Raw genomic sequence first — 15000 nt, 5'->3', positions numbered from 1 at the left:
TTCGCCGGGCGGGATTGGTTAATGATTTCACCCCTCACTTTTCCGCGCGGCTTGGCTCTAATCAGTGGGGCCGGGCTTAATATACGCCTAAGGGGAGCAATCTGACGGGCGAGGCCGACCTGGAGTAGCTCTCGGAAGGGGTGGGAGGTTGGATTTGAGTCGGTGCTGGCGGAAGGGCTGGATTTCAAGGGCTTGGCCGGCTGGCCGGTGGTTGTCGGAAGCGGTGGGCATGAAGGGATTGTCGGCTTGTAAGGCACGGGCTTAGCGAGGGCGTGGTAGGCCTCGGGAGGAAGCGGGGTGAATGAGGCCGCGGTGGCCGCACCGGGCGTCGCCATTGCCGGCTGCGCAGAGTGGATTGGGGTCGGTGTTGAGTGAGGGGCATTTTCCTTCTGGAAGGTAAGGGCCCGGAGGAGGCTAGTGGTTGGTGCGGTTGTAAGAGTGTGCCGGCGGGTGAAGGGTTGCGAAGGCGGCGCATTTGTAGCCTGCATGGTGAGTGTTAGTGTTGGGGTCGGGGTTGGGGGTCGGTGACGGGGAGAAGGTGAGGGAATAGGGTTAGTGTTGGGGTCGGGGACGGGCAAAGGGTTAGGGTAAGGTTTAAGGGTAGGGTTAGGGTTAGAGTTAGGGCGAGTGTTAGGGTTAGGGTTACGTTTAAGTGCAGGGTTTAGAGCGTGTGTTAGGGCCAGGGTTAGGGTTCGGCGAAGGGTAAGGTAGGCAAAGTGCAGAAGGTGAAATGGTTAACCAGTTAGCAGGCAGGGCAGCCGGCCGGCAATGAGAGCGGCCCGCCCGGTGATAAGGGTGCAGTTAGGTGCCGACCAGCCCAGCAGCTCCAGGGGCTAAGTACGGGTGGGTAAACGGTTAACCAGTTAGCAGGCAGGGCAGCCGGCCGGCCGGTAATTAGAGCCGACCTCCCGGCCATACGGGTGCAGTTAGGTGCCGACCAGCCCAGCAGCTCCAGGGGCTAAGTACGTGTGGGTAAATGGTTAACCAGTTAGCAGGCAGGGCAGCCGGCCGGTAATTGGAGCCGCCCGCCCGGCCATAGGGCTGCAGTTAGGTGCCGAACAGCCCAGCAGCTCCAGGGGCGAAGTGCATGTGGGTAAATGATTAACCAGTTAGCAGGCAGGGCAACCGGCCGGTAATTATAGCCGACCTCCCGGCCATACGGGTGCAGTTAGGTGCCGAACAGCCCAGCAGCTCCAGGGGCTAAGTACATGTGGGTAAATGGTTAACCAGTTAGCAGGCAGGGCAACCGGCCGGTAATTATAGCCGACCTCCCGGCCATACGGGTGCAGTTAGGTGCCGAACAGCCCAGCAGCTCCAGGGGCTAAGTACATGTGGGTAAATGGTTAACCAGTTAGCAGGCAGGGAAGCCGGCCGGTAATTGAGGCCGCCCGCCGGGCCATAGGGCTGCAGTTAGGTGCCGACCAGCCCAGCAGCTCCTGGGGCTAAGTACATGTGGGTAAATGATTAACCAGTTAGCAGGCAGAGCAGCCGGCCGGTAAATAGAGCCACCCGCCCGGTGATAAGGGTGCAGTTAGGTGCCGACAGGCCCAGCAGCTCCAGGGGCTAAGTACATGTGGGTAAATGGTTAACCAGTCAGCAGGCAGAGCAGCCGGCCGGCAATTAGAGCCGCCCGCCCGCTAATCAGGGTGCAGATAGGTGCAGAACAGCCCATCATTTTCCAGGGGCTAAGTACATGTGGGTCAATGGTGAACCAGTTAGCAGGCAGAGCAGCCGGCCGGCAATTAGAGCCGCCCGCCCGCTAATCAAGGTGCAGTTAGGTGCAGAACAGCCCATCAGCTCCAGGGGCTAAGTACATGTGGGTCAATGGTTAACCAGTTAGCAGGCAGAGCAGCCGGCCGGCAATTAGAGCCGCCCGCCCGCCCGCTAATAAGGGTGCAGTTAGGTGCAGAACAGCCCATCAGCTTCCAGGGGCTAAGGACATGTGGGTAAATGGTGAACCAGTTAGCAGGCAGGGCAGCCGGCCGGCCGGTAATTAGAGCCGGCCGCCTGTCCGCCCGCTAATAAGGGTGCAGTATGGTGCAGAACAGCCCATCAGTTTCCAGGGGCTAAGTACATGTGGGTAAATGGTTAACCAGTTAGCAGGCAGGGCAGCCGGCCGGCCGGTAATTAGAGCCGTCCGCCTGTCCGCCCGCTAATAAGGGTGCAGTTAGGTGCAGAACAGCCCCTCTGTTTCCAGGGGCTAAGTACATGTGGGTCAATGGTTAACCAGTTAGCAGGCAATGCAGCCGGCCGGCAATTACAGCCGCCCGCCCGCTAATCAGGGTGCAGTTAGGTGCAGAACAGCCCATCAGCTTCCAGGGGCTAAGGACATGTGGGTAAATGGTTAACCAGTCAGCAGGCAGAGCAGCCGGCCGGCAATTAGAGCCGCCCGCCCGCTAATCAGGGTGCAGATAGGTGCAGAACAGCCCATCATTTTCCAGGGGCTAAGTACATGTGGGTAAATGGTTAACCAGTTAGCAGGCAGGGCAGCCGGCCGGCCGGTAATTAGAGCCGCCCGCCCGGTGATAAGGGTGCAGTTAGGTGCCGGCCAGCCCAGCAGCTCCAGGGGCTAAGTACATGTGGGTAAATGGTGAACCAGTTAGCAGGCAGGGCAGCCGGCCGGCCGGTAATTAGAGCCGCCCGCCCGGTGATAAGGGTGCAGTTAGGTGCCGGCCAGCCCAGCAGCTCCAGGGGCTAAGTACATGCGGGTAAATGGTTAACCAGTTAGCAGGCAGGGCAGCCGGCCGGCAATTAGAGCCGCCCGCCCGCTAATCAGGGTGCAGTTCGGTGCAGAACAGCCCATCAGCTCCAGGGGCTAAGTACATGTGGGTAAATGGTTAACCAGTTAGCAGGCAGGGCAGCCGGCCGGTAATTAGAGCCGACCTCCCGGCCATTACGGGTGCAGTTAGGTGCCGACCAGCCCAGCAGCTCCAGGGGCTAAGTACATGTGGGTAAATGATTAACCAGTTAGCAGGCAGGGCAGCCGGCCGGCCGGTAATTAGAGCCGACCTCCCGGCCATAGGGCTGCAGTTAGGTGCCGACCAGCCCAGCAGCTCCAGGGGCTAAGTACATGTGGGTAAATGATGAACCAGTTAGCAGGCAGGGCAGCCGGCCGCTAATTACAGCCGCCCGCCCGCTAGTAAGGGTGCAGTTAGGTGCAGGACAGCCCATCAGTTTCCAGGGGCTAAGTACATGTGGGTAAATGGTTAACCAGTTAGCAAGGCAGGGCAGCCGGCCGGCCGGTAATTAGAGCCGGCCGCCTGTCCGCCCGCTAGTAAGGGTGCAGTTAGGTGCAGAACAGCCCATCAGTTTCCAGGGGCTAAGTACATGTGGGTAAAAGGTTAACCAGTTAGCAGGCAGGGCAGCCGGCCGGTAATTACAGCCGCCCGCCCGCTAATAAGGGTGCAGTTAGGTGCAGAACAGCCCATCAGTTTCCAGGGGCTAAGTACATGTGGGTAAATGGTTAACCAGTTAGCAAGGCAGGGCAGCCGGCCGGCCGGTAATTAGAGCCGGCCGCCTGTCCGCCCGCCAGTAAGGGTGCAGTGAGTTGCAGAACAGCCCATCAGTTTCCAGGGGCTAAGTACATGTGGGTAAATGGTTAACCAGTTAGCAGGCAGCGCAGCCGGCCGGGAATTACAGCCGGCCGCCTGTCCGCCCGCTAATAAGGGTGCAGTTAGGTGCAGGACAGCCCATCAGTTTCCAGGGGCTAAGTACATGTGGGTAAATGGTTAACCAGTTAGCAGGCAGGGCAGCCGGCCGGCCGGTAATTAGAGCCGGCCGCCTGTCCGCCCACTAATAAGGGTGCAGTTAGGTGCAGAACAGCCCATCAGTTTCCAGGGGCTAAGTACATGTGGGTAAATGGTTAACCAGCTAGCAAGGCAGGGCAGCCGGCCGGCCGGTAATTGGAGCCGGCCGCCTGTCCGCCCGCTAATAAGGGTGCAGTTAGGTGCAGGACAGCCCATCAGCTTCCAGGGGCTAAGTACATGTGGGTAAATGGTTAACCAGTTAGCAGGCAGGGCAGCCGGCCGGTAATTACAGCCGCCCGCCCGCTAATAAGGGTGCAGTTAGGTGCAGAACAGCCCATCAGCTTCCAGGGGCTAAGGACATGTGGGTAAATGGTGAACCAGTTAGCAGGCAGGGCAGCCGGCCGGCCGGTAATTAGAGCCGGCCGCCTGTCCGCCCGCTAATAAGGGTGCAGTTAGGTGCAGAACAGCCCCTCAGTTTCCAGGGGCTAAGTACATGTGGGTCAATGGTTAACCAGTTAGCAGGCAGAGCAGCCGGCCGGCAATTACAGCCGCCCGCCCGCTAATCAGGGTGCAGTTAGGTGCAGAACAGCCCATCAGTATCCAGGGGCTAAGTACATGTGGGTAAAGGGTTTACCAGTTAGCAGGCAGGGCAGCCGGCCGGCCGGCAATTAGTGCCGACCTCCCGGCAACAAGGGTGCAGTTAGGTCGCCGACCAGCCCAGCAGCTCCATGGGGCTAAGTATATGTGAGTAAATGGTTGACCAGTTAAGCAGGCATGGCAGCCGGCCGGTAAGCGGAGCGTCCCGCCCCGTAATACGGGTGCAGTTAGCTGCAGAACACACCGGCAGGTCCAGGGACGAAGTAGTGGACGGGGAAACGGTTAACCAGTTAACAGGCAGGGCAGCCGTACGGGCAGTAGAGCCGCCCGCCCCGTAATACGGGTGCAGTTCGCGGCAGACCAGCCCCGCAGCTCAAAAGTCTAAGTGGAGAACGGGGAACCGGTTGACCGGTGAGCCGAAGCATGCCAGCAGGCAGGGAAGGTGCAAAAAGGGCCGATAAGACCGAACCGGCACGACTAACAGGCTGCCGGGGGCGGGTTCCCAGCAAACCAGGTGAGGGGGCGTGGCCGGAGGCCGCGCAGCAGAGCCGCCCGCCCGTGAGTACGGTTAGAGGCAGCAGCGGGCTTCCCCAGCAGGGCAGAAGCCGACGTGCAGGGAGCGAAATGGTTAACCAGCGAGCAGGCAGCATTCCGGCAGGGCTGGAGGGCGAAAAACGGCGTAAAATAACGGACCGGCAGGAGGAAATGGCTGCCGGGGGGCGGACCCAGAGCCCCCACGTGAGGGGGCGGTTCGGGAGGCAGAGCCGCGCATGCGCGGTTGGAAAACGCGTCACGTCGGAGCAGGGTGAAATCATTAACCAGTCGGCCGCTTCGACGTCGGCTGGCCGGGCCGAGGAGGGTCGGACCGGGGAAAGGTTCCCGGTTTCGTGTCCGTCGGGTGGTCCCGAGTGCGGCAGGAAAAAATCCGGAATCCTGGGAGCCTTTTTTAAAAAAGAACCGGTCCGGGATGGGGTCGGATTTGGAAGCGTTTGCGGGGCCTAGGCGCCTCTTCGTCGGCATGACTACCGGACGGTCACCCGCCGATCGGCATTTGCGATTTGTTGGCTGGGGAGGTTGGCGGGGTACCTGCAGAATAGTAGGAGGTGGCAAATCGAGAATCGGTCGACATCGCCAAGTGCCTTCTCGAGCCTCCAGGTCTGCAGGGACCGACCCAGGCTGCCCCCAAACCGACCGCGAGGCCGTGCCGGGCGGCCATTTTTGGCCATTTTCGGCATTTTTCGCGTCTTTCGGAAGGTCACGGAAAGCGGCGGCCTGAAGCCCGGGCGTGCCCGGGGAAGGCTCCCCTTCGCCCGCGGGACCGGATTTGCCCCGGAAACGTCCCGAAGCCGGCCGGGAAGGCGGTTTCGAGGGCGAAGCACCTCCGATTGCCTTCGCAAGGCCGGGGAAAGTGGCCCCTGGGCCCGGGAGAGCAAAATCCGTGCGAGGACGGAAGCCCATGAGGTCAGATCCGAGGCTCTTACCCGGCGCCCGGTGGGGGTATTCCCGCAAAGAGCAGCGAGTGCGCCCGGCGACGGGTCAAGTTGCAATTTCTGGCATGCCACTCCTGGAGCTGGTTCATGAGTTCCCCTCGGAAGTCCCGATGAGGAAAGGGCAAAATGGCGTTTTGCGGGCTTTGGGGCCTCTTCGTCGGTAGGACTACCGCCCGACCTTACGGTTGGAATTGTCGGCAGGGGAGGTTGGCGGGGTACCTGCAGAATAGTAGGAGGTGGCAAATCGAGAATCGGTCGACCTCGCCAAACGCCTTCTCGAGCCTCCAGGTCTGCAGGGACCGACCCAGGCTGCCGCCAAACCGACCGAGAGGCCCTGCCGGCGGCCATTTTTGGCCATTTTCGGCATTTTTCGCCTCTTTCGGCCGGGATGGAAAAGCGGCGGCCTGAAGCCCGGGCCTGCCCGGGGAAGCCTCCTAATCGCCCGGGGGACCGGATTTGCCCCGGTGAGAGCCCCCGAAACGTCCCGAAGCCGGCCGGGAAGGCGGCCAAGGGCGAAGCACCTCGCATTGCGTTGGCAGGCCGTGCAAAGTGGCCTCCGGGCCCGCGAGACAATGCAGGGTGCCCTCGGTGTGCCCCTGAGAAATGGTTAACCAAACGAAGGACAGTGCGCCTCGGATTGCATTGGCTGGCCGTGCAAAGGGGCCCCCGGGCCCGCGAGACGTTACAGATTGCCCTCGGTGTGCCCCTGAGAAATGGTTAACCAATTGGACTTAGTCTCTGGCGGAGAGGCAAAGTGTTTTCACGAGAAATGGTTAACCAATTGGACTTAGTCTCTGGCAGAGAGGCAAAGTGTTTTCACGAGAAATGGTTAACCAATTGGACTTAGTCTCTGAACGGCAGGCAAACTGTGCCCCTGAGAAATGGTTAACCAATTGGACTTAGTCTCTGGCAGAGAGGCAAAGTGTTTTCTCGAGAAATAATTAACCAATGAGGCCAATGGACCTCGGGTTGCATTGGCAGGCCGGGCAATGTGGCTCTTGGGCCCGCGAGAGCAAAATCCGTGCACAGACGGAAGTCCATGAGGTCAGATCCGAGGCCTTTACCCGGCACCCGGTGGGGGTATTCCCGCAGAGAGTAGCGAATCTGCCCGGCGACGGGTCAAGTTGCAATTTCTGGCATGCCACTCCTGGAGCTGGTTCATGAGTTCCCCTCGGAAGTCCCGATGAGGAAAGGGCAAAATGGCGTTTTGCGGGCTTTTAGGGCCTCCTGGACGGTAGGACTACCGCCCGACCTTACGGTTGGAATTGTTGGCAGGGGAGGTTGGCGGGGTACCTGCAGAATAGTAGGAGGTGGCAAATCGAGAATCGGTCGACATCGCCAAAAACCTTCTCGAGCCTCCAGGTCTGCAGGGACCGACCCAGGCTGCCGCCAAACCGACCGACAGGCCCTGCCGGCGGCCATTTTTGGCCATTTTCGGCATTTTTCGCCTCTTTCGGCCGGGATGGAAAAGCGGCGGCCTGAAGCCCGGGCCTGCCCGGGGAGGCCTCATAATCGCCCGGGGGACCGGATTTGCCCCGGTGAGAGCCCCCGAAACGTCCCGAAGCCGGCCGGGAAGGCGGCCAAGGGCGAAGGACCTCGGATTGCATTGGCAGGCCGTGCAAAGTGGCCTCCGGGCCCGCGAGACAATGCAGGGTGCCCTCGGTGTGCCCCTGAGAAATGGTTAACCAAACGAAGGACAGTGCGCCTCGGATTGCATTGGCAGGCCGTGCAAAGGGGCCCCCGGGCCCGCGAGACGTTACAGGTTGCCCTCGGTGTGCCCCTGAGAAATGGTTAACCAATTGGACTTAGTCTCTGGCAGAGAGACAAAGTGTTTTCACGAGAAATGGTTAACCAATTGGACTTAGTCTCTGGCAGAGAGGCAAAGTGTTTTCAAGAGAAATGGTTAACCAATTGGACTTCGTCTCTGGCAGAGAGGCAAAGTGTTTTCACGAGAAATGCTTAACCAATTGGACTTAGTCTCTGGCGGAGAGGCAAAGTGTTTTCAAGAGAAATGATTAACCAATTGGACTTAGTCTCTGGCGGAGAGACAAAGTGTTTTCAAGAGAAATGGTTAACCAATTGGACTTAGTCTCTGGCAGAGAGGCAAAGTGTTTTCAAGAGAAATGGTTAACCAATTGGACTTAGTCTCTGGCAGAGAGGCAAAGTGTTTTCCAGAGAAATGGTTAACCAATTGGACTTAGTCTCTGGCAGAGAGGCAAAGTGTTTTCAAGAGAAATGGGTAACCAATTGGACTTAGTCTCTGGCGGAGAGACAAAGTGTTTTCAAGAGAAATGGTTAACCAATTGGACTTCGTCTCTGGCAGAGAGGCAAAGTGTTTTCAAGAGAAATGGTTAACCAATTGGACTTGGTCTCTGAACGGCAGGCAAATTGTGGCCTTGAGAAATGATTAACCAATTGGACTTAGTCTCTGGCGGAGAGGCAAAGTGTTTTCACGAGAAATGGTTAACCAATTGGACTTAGTCTCTGGCGGAGAGACAAAGTGTTTTCCAGAGAAATGGATAACCAATTGGACTTAGTCTCTGGCAGAGAGGCAAAGTGTTTTCACGAGAAATGGTTAACCAATTGGACTTAGTCTCTGGCAGAGAGGCAAAGTGTTTTCAAGAGAAATGGTTAACCAATTGGACTTAGTCTCTGGCGGAGAGACAAAGTGTTTTCCAGAGAAATGGATAACCAATTGGACTTAGTCTCTGGCAGAGAGGCAAAGTGTTTTCACGAGAAATGGTTAACCAATTGGACTTCGTCTCTGGCAGAGAGGCAAAGTGTTTTCAAGAGAAATGGTTAACCAATTGGACTTAGTCTCTGGCAGAGAGGCAAAGTGTTTTCAAGAGAAATGGTTAACCAATTGGACTTAGTCTCTGAACGGCAGGCAAATTGTGGCCTTGAGAAATGATTAACCAATTGGACTTAGTCTCTGGCGGAGAGGCAAAGTGTTTTCTCGAGAAATAATTAACCAATGAGGCCAATGGACCTCGGGTTGCATTGGCAGGCCGGGCAATGAGGCTCTTGGGCCCGCGAGAGCAAAATCCGTGCACAGACGGAAGTCCATGAGGTCAGATCCGAGGCCTTTACCCGGCACCCGGTGGGGGTATTCCCGCAGAGAGTAGCGAATCTGCCCGGCGACGGGTCAAGTTGCAATTTCTGGCATGCCACTCATGGAGCTGGTTAATGAGTTCCCCGCGGAAGTCCCGATGAGGAAAGGGCAAAATGGCGTTTTGCGGGCTTTGGGGCCTCTTCGTCGGTAGGACTACCGCCCGACCTTACGGTTGGAATTGTCGGCAGGGGAGGTTGGCGGGGTACCTGCAGAATAGTAGGAGGTGGCAAATCGAGAATCGGTCGACATCGCCAAAAACCTTCTCGAGCCTCCAGGTCTGCAGGGACCGACCCAGGCTGCCGCCAAACCGACCGAGAGGCCCTGCCGGCGGCCATTTTTGGCCATTTTCGGCATTTTTCGCCTCTTTCGGCCGGGATGGAAAAGCGGCGGCCTGAAGCCCGGGCCTGCCCGGGGAGGCCTCCTAATCGCCCGGGGGACCGGATTTGCCCCGGTGAGAGCCCCCGAAACGTCCCGAAGCCGGCCGGGAAGGCGGCCAAGGGCGAAGCACCTCGCATTGCGTTGGCAGGCCGTGCAAAGTGGCCTCCGGGCCCGCGAGACAATGCAGGGTGCCCTCGGTGTGCCCCTGAGAAATGGTTAACCAAACGAAGGACAGTGCGGCTCGGATTGCATTGGCAGGCCGTGCAAAGGGGCCCCCGGGCCCGCGAGACGTTACAGATTGCCCTCGGTGAGCCCCTGAGAAATGGTTAACCAATTGGACTTAGTCTCTGGCAGAGAGGCAAAGTGTTTTCACGAGAAATGGTTAACCAATTGGACTTAGTCTCTGGCAGAGAGGCAAAGTGTTTTCAAGAGAAATGGTTAACCAATTGGACTTAGTCTCTGGCGGAGAGACAAAGTGTTTTCCAGAGAAATGGATAACCAATTGGACTTAGTCTCTGGCAGAGAGGCAAAGTGTTTTCACGAGAAATGGTTAACCAATTGGACTTAGTCTCTGGCAGAGAGGCAAAGTGTTTTCAAGAGAAATGGGTAACCAATTGGACTTAGTCTCTGGCGGAGAGACAAAGTGTTTTCAAGAGAAATGGTTAACCAATTGGACTTCGTCTCTGGCAGAGAGGCAAAGTGTTTTCAAGAGAAATGGTTAACCAATTGGACTTGGTCTCTGAACGGCAGGCAAATTGTGGCCTTGAGAAATGATTAACCAATTGGACTTAGTCTCTGGCGGAGAGGCAAAGTGTTTTCACGAGAAATGGTTAACCAATTGGACTTAGTCTCTGGCGGAGAGACAAAGTGTTTTCCAGAGAAATGGATAACCAATTGGACTTAGTCTCTGGCAGAGAGGCAAAGTGTTTTCACGAGAAATGGTTAACCAATTGGACTTAGTCTCTGGCAGAGAGGCAAAGTGTTTTCAAGAGAAATGGTTAACCAATTGGACTTAGTCTCTGGCGGAGAGACAAAGTGTTTTCCAGAGAAATGGATAACCAATTGGACTTAGTCTCTGGCAGAGAGGCAAAGTGTTTTCACGAGAAATGGTTAACCAATTGGACTTCGTCTCTGGCAGAGAGGCAAAGTGTTTTCAAGAGAAATGGTTAACCAATTGGACTTAGTCTCTGGCAGAGAGGCAAAGTGTTTTCAAGAGAAATGGTTAACCAATTGGACTTAGTCTCTGAACGGCAGGCAAATTGTGGCCTTGAGAAATGATTAACCAATTGGACTTAGTCTCTGGCGGAGAGGCAAAGTGTTTTCTCGAGAAATAATTAACCAATGAGGCCAATGGACCTCGGGTTGCATTGGCAGGCCGGGCAATGAGGCTCTTGGGCCCGCGAGAGCAAAATCCGTGCACAGACGGAAGTCCATGAGGTCAGATCCGAGGCCTTTACCCGGCACCCGGTGGGGGTATTCCCGCAGAGAGTAGCGAATCTGCCCGGCGACGGGTCAAGTTGCAATTTCTGGCATGCCACTCATGGAGCTGGTTAATGAGTTCCCCGCGGAAGTCCCGATGAGGAAAGGGCAAAATGGCGTTTTGCGGGCTTTGGGGCCTCTTCGTCGGTAGGACTACCGCCCGACCTTACGGTTGGAATTGTCGGCAGGGGAGGTTGGCGGGGTACCTGCAGAATAGTAGGAGGTGGCAAATCGAGAATCGGTCGACATCGCCAAAAACCTTCTCGAGCCTCCAGGTCTGCAGGGACCGACCCAGGCTGCCGCCAAACCGACCGAGAGGCCCTGCCGGCGGCCATTTTTGGCCATTTTCGGCATTTTTCGCCTCTTTCGGCCGGGATGGAAAAGCGGCGGCCTGAAGCCCGGGCCTGCCCGGGGAGGCCTCCTAATCGCCCGGGGGACCGGATTTGCCCCGGTGAGAGCCCCCGAAACGTCCCGAAGCCGGCCGGGAAGGCGGCCAAGGGCGAAGCACCTCGCATTGCGTTGGCAGGCCGTGCAAAGTGGCCTCCGGGCCCGCGAGACAATGCAGGGTGCCCTCGGTGTGCCCCTGAGAAATGGTTAACCAAACGAAGGACAGTGCGGCTCGGATTGCATTGGCAGGCCGTGCAAAGGGGCCCCCGGGCCCGCGAGACGTTACAGATTGCCCTCGGTGAGCCCCTGAGAAATGGTTAACCAATTGGACTTAGTCTCTGGCAGAGAGGCAAAGTGTTTTCACGAGAAATGGTTAACCAATTGGACTTAGTCTCTGGCAGAGAGGCAAAGTGTTTTCAAGAGAAATGGTTAACCAATTGGACTTAGTCTCTGGCGGAGAGACAAAGTGTTTTCCAGAGAAATGGATAACCAATTGGACTTAGTCTCTGGCAGAGAGGCAAAGTGTTTTCACGAGAAATGGTTAACCAATTGGACTTAGTCTCTGGCAGAGAGGCAAAGTGTTTTCAAGAGAAATGGTTAACCAATTGGACTTAGTCTCTGGCAGAGAGGCAAAGTGTTTTCAAGAGAAATGGTTAACCAATTGGACTTAGTCTCTGAACGGCAGGCAAATTGTGGCCTTGAGAAATGATTAACCAATTGGACTTAGTCTCTGGCGGAGAGGCAAAGTGTTTTCTCGAGAAATAATTAACCAATGAGGCCAATGGACCTCGGGTTGCATTGGCAGGCCGGGCAATGAGGCTCTTGGGCCCGCGAGAGCAAAATCCGTGCACAGACGGAAGTCCATGAGGTCAGATCCGAGGCCTTTACCCGGCACCCGGTGGGGGTATTCCCGCAGAGAGTAGCGAATCTGCCCGGCGACGGGTCAAGTTGCAATTTCTGGCATGCCACTCATGGAGCTGGTTAATGAGTTCCCCGCGGAAGTCCCGATGAGGAAAGGGCAAAATGGCGTTTTGCGGGCTTTGGGGCCTCTTCGTCGGTAGGACTACCGCCCGACCTTACGGTTGGAATTGTCGGCAGGGGAGGTTGGCGGGGTACCTGCAGAATAGTAGGAGGTGGCAAATCGAGAATCGGTCGACATCGCCAAAAACCTTCTCGAGCCTCCAGGTCTGCAGGGACCGACCCAGGCTGCCGCCAAACCGACCGAGAGGCCCTGCCGGCGGCCATTTTTGGCCATTTTCGGCATTTTTCGCCTCTTTCGGCCGGGATGGAAAAGCGGCGGCCTGAAGCCCGGGCCTGCCCGGGGAGGCCTCCTAATCGCCCGGGGGACCGGATTTGCCCCGGTGAGAGCCCCCGAAACGTCCCGAAGCCGGCCGGGAAGGCGGCCAAGGGCGAAGCACCTCGCATTGCGTTGGCAGGCCGTGCAAAGTGGCCTCCGGGCCCGCGAGACAATGCAGGGTGCCCTCGGTGTGCCCCTGAGAAATGGTTAACCAAACGAAGGACAGTGCGGCTCGGATTGCATTGGCAGGCCGTGCAAAGGGGCCCCCGGGCCCGCGAGACGTTACAGATTGCCCTCGGTGAGCCCCTGAGAAATGGTTAACCAATTGGACTTAGTCTCTGGCAGAGAGGCAAAGTGTTTTCAAGAGAAATGGTTAACCAATTGGACTTAGTCTCTGGCGGAGAGACAAAGTGTTTTCAAGAGAAATGGTTAACCAATTGGACTTTGTCTCTGGCAGAGAGGCAAAGTGTTTTCAAGAGAAATGGTTAACCAATTGGACTTTTTCTCTGAACGGCAGGCAAATTGTGGCCTTGAGAAATGATTAACCAATTGGACTTAGTCTCTGGCGGAGAGACCAAGTATTTTCACGAGAAATGGTTAACCAATTGGACTTAGTCTCTGGCAGAGAGGCAAAGTGTTTTCACGAGAAATGGTTAACCAATTGGACTTAGTCTCTGGCAGAGAGGCAAAGTGTTTTCACGAGAAATGGTTAACCAATTGGAGTTAGTCTCTGGCGGAGAGACAAAGTGTTTTCAAGAGAAATGGATAACCAATTGGACTTAGTCTCTGGCAGAGAGGCAAAGTGTTTTCACGAGAAATGGTTAACCAATTGGACTTAGTCTCTGGCAGAGAGGCAAAGTGTTTTCACGAGAAATGGTTAACCCATTGGACTTAGTCTCTGGCGGAGAGACAAAGTGTTTTCAAGAGAAATGGTTAACCAATTGGACTTAGTCTCTGGAGGAGAGACAAAGTGTTTTCACGAGAAATGGTTAACCAATTGGACTTAGTCTCTGGCAGAGAGGCAAAGTGTTTTCAAGAGAAATGGTTAACCAATTGGACTTGGTCTCTGAACGGCAGGCAAATTGTGGCCTTGAGAAATGATTAACCAATTGGACTTCGTCTCTGGCGGAGAGACAAAGTGTTTTCACGAGAAATGGTTAACCAATTGGACTTAGTCTCTGGCAGAGAGACAAAGTGTATTCACGAGAAATGGTTAACCAATTGGACTTAGTCTCTGGCAGAGAGGCAAAGTGTTTTCACGAGAAATGGATAACCAATTGGACTTAGTCTCTGGCAGAGAGGCAAAGTGTTTTCAAGAGAAATGGTTAACCAATTGGACTTAGTCTCTGGCAGAGAGGCAAAGCGTTTTCCTGAGAAATGGTTAACCAATTGGACTTAGTCTCTGGCAGAGAGGCAAAGTGTTTTCCTGAGAAATGGTTAACCAATTGGACTTAGTCTGTGAACAGCAGGCAAATTGCGGCCATGAGAAATGGTTAACCAATTGGACTTAGTCTCTGGCGGAGAGGCAAAGTGTTTTCTCGAGAAATAATTAACCAATGAGGCCAATGGACCTCGGGTTGCATTGGCAGGCCGGGCAATGAGGCTCTTGGGCCCGCGAGAGCAAAATCCGTGCACAGACGGAAGTCCATGAGGTCAGATCCGAGGCCTTTACCCGGCACCCGGTGGGGGTATTCCCGCAGAGAGTAGCGGGTGTGCCCGGCGACGGGTCAAGTTGCAATTTCTGGCATACCACTCCTGGAGCTCGTTAATGAGTTCCCCTCGGAAGTCCCGATGAGAAAATGGCAAAATGGCGTTTTGCGGGCTTTGGGGCCTCCTGGACGGTAGGCCTACCGCCCGACCTTACGGTTGCAATTGTTGGCAGGGGAGGTTGGCGGGGTACCCGGAGATTTTCGGGGACACGATTTTCAGAACATTTTCAGACAACGGTCACACTTTAAAAATGCCCAGAAAAGTGCGACTTTGAGGGTGGTAAGCGTTTTCAAATAGAATACCTTTCAAAGAGCTCTCGGAAGTCCTATATGAGGATTTAAGATGAATTTGTGCGGGCTTTCCGAACTCCGTTGTCGGTCTGAAATATCGGCCAGGGTCCAGACCGGTGGTAACCCTGGTTTAATAAACATGGCGTGTGGCGAAAAGAACAGACAAAATGACAAAGTGTCAAATATATATATATATATACATGTGTATTTATGAACAAAAAAAATCACAAAGTGTCACCTGGCGGTGTACTTGATGATGAAAAATAAAAATACAAAGTCTGTTCACAGGCACCTTTGGGGCGGGGGTGCCTGAGTCCCCTTGGGTTGCACACTATAGAGTGTTTGACATGGACAGAGTCAACACTGTGTGCGTGCCCAGAACCCTTTTGAACGCAGGCGACGCACGCCGGTCGGCATTTCCTCTCCGTGCGAGCGCCAACAGGTTGCTTCCGTTGTTTTACAAATAAGAAAATTGTATTTATGAGCAGCAAAACAAAAAATCACAAAGTTTCAC

Source organism: Cetorhinus maximus, unplaced genomic scaffold, assembly GCF_964194155.1.
Source record: "Cetorhinus maximus unplaced genomic scaffold, sCetMax3.hap1.1 HAP1_SCAFFOLD_3733, whole genome shotgun sequence".
Lineage (NCBI taxonomy): Eukaryota > Metazoa > Chordata > Chondrichthyes > Lamniformes > Cetorhinidae > Cetorhinus > Cetorhinus maximus.
The sequence above is the reverse complement of the archived record's forward strand: the minus strand, read 5'-3'. Positions refer to the sequence as shown.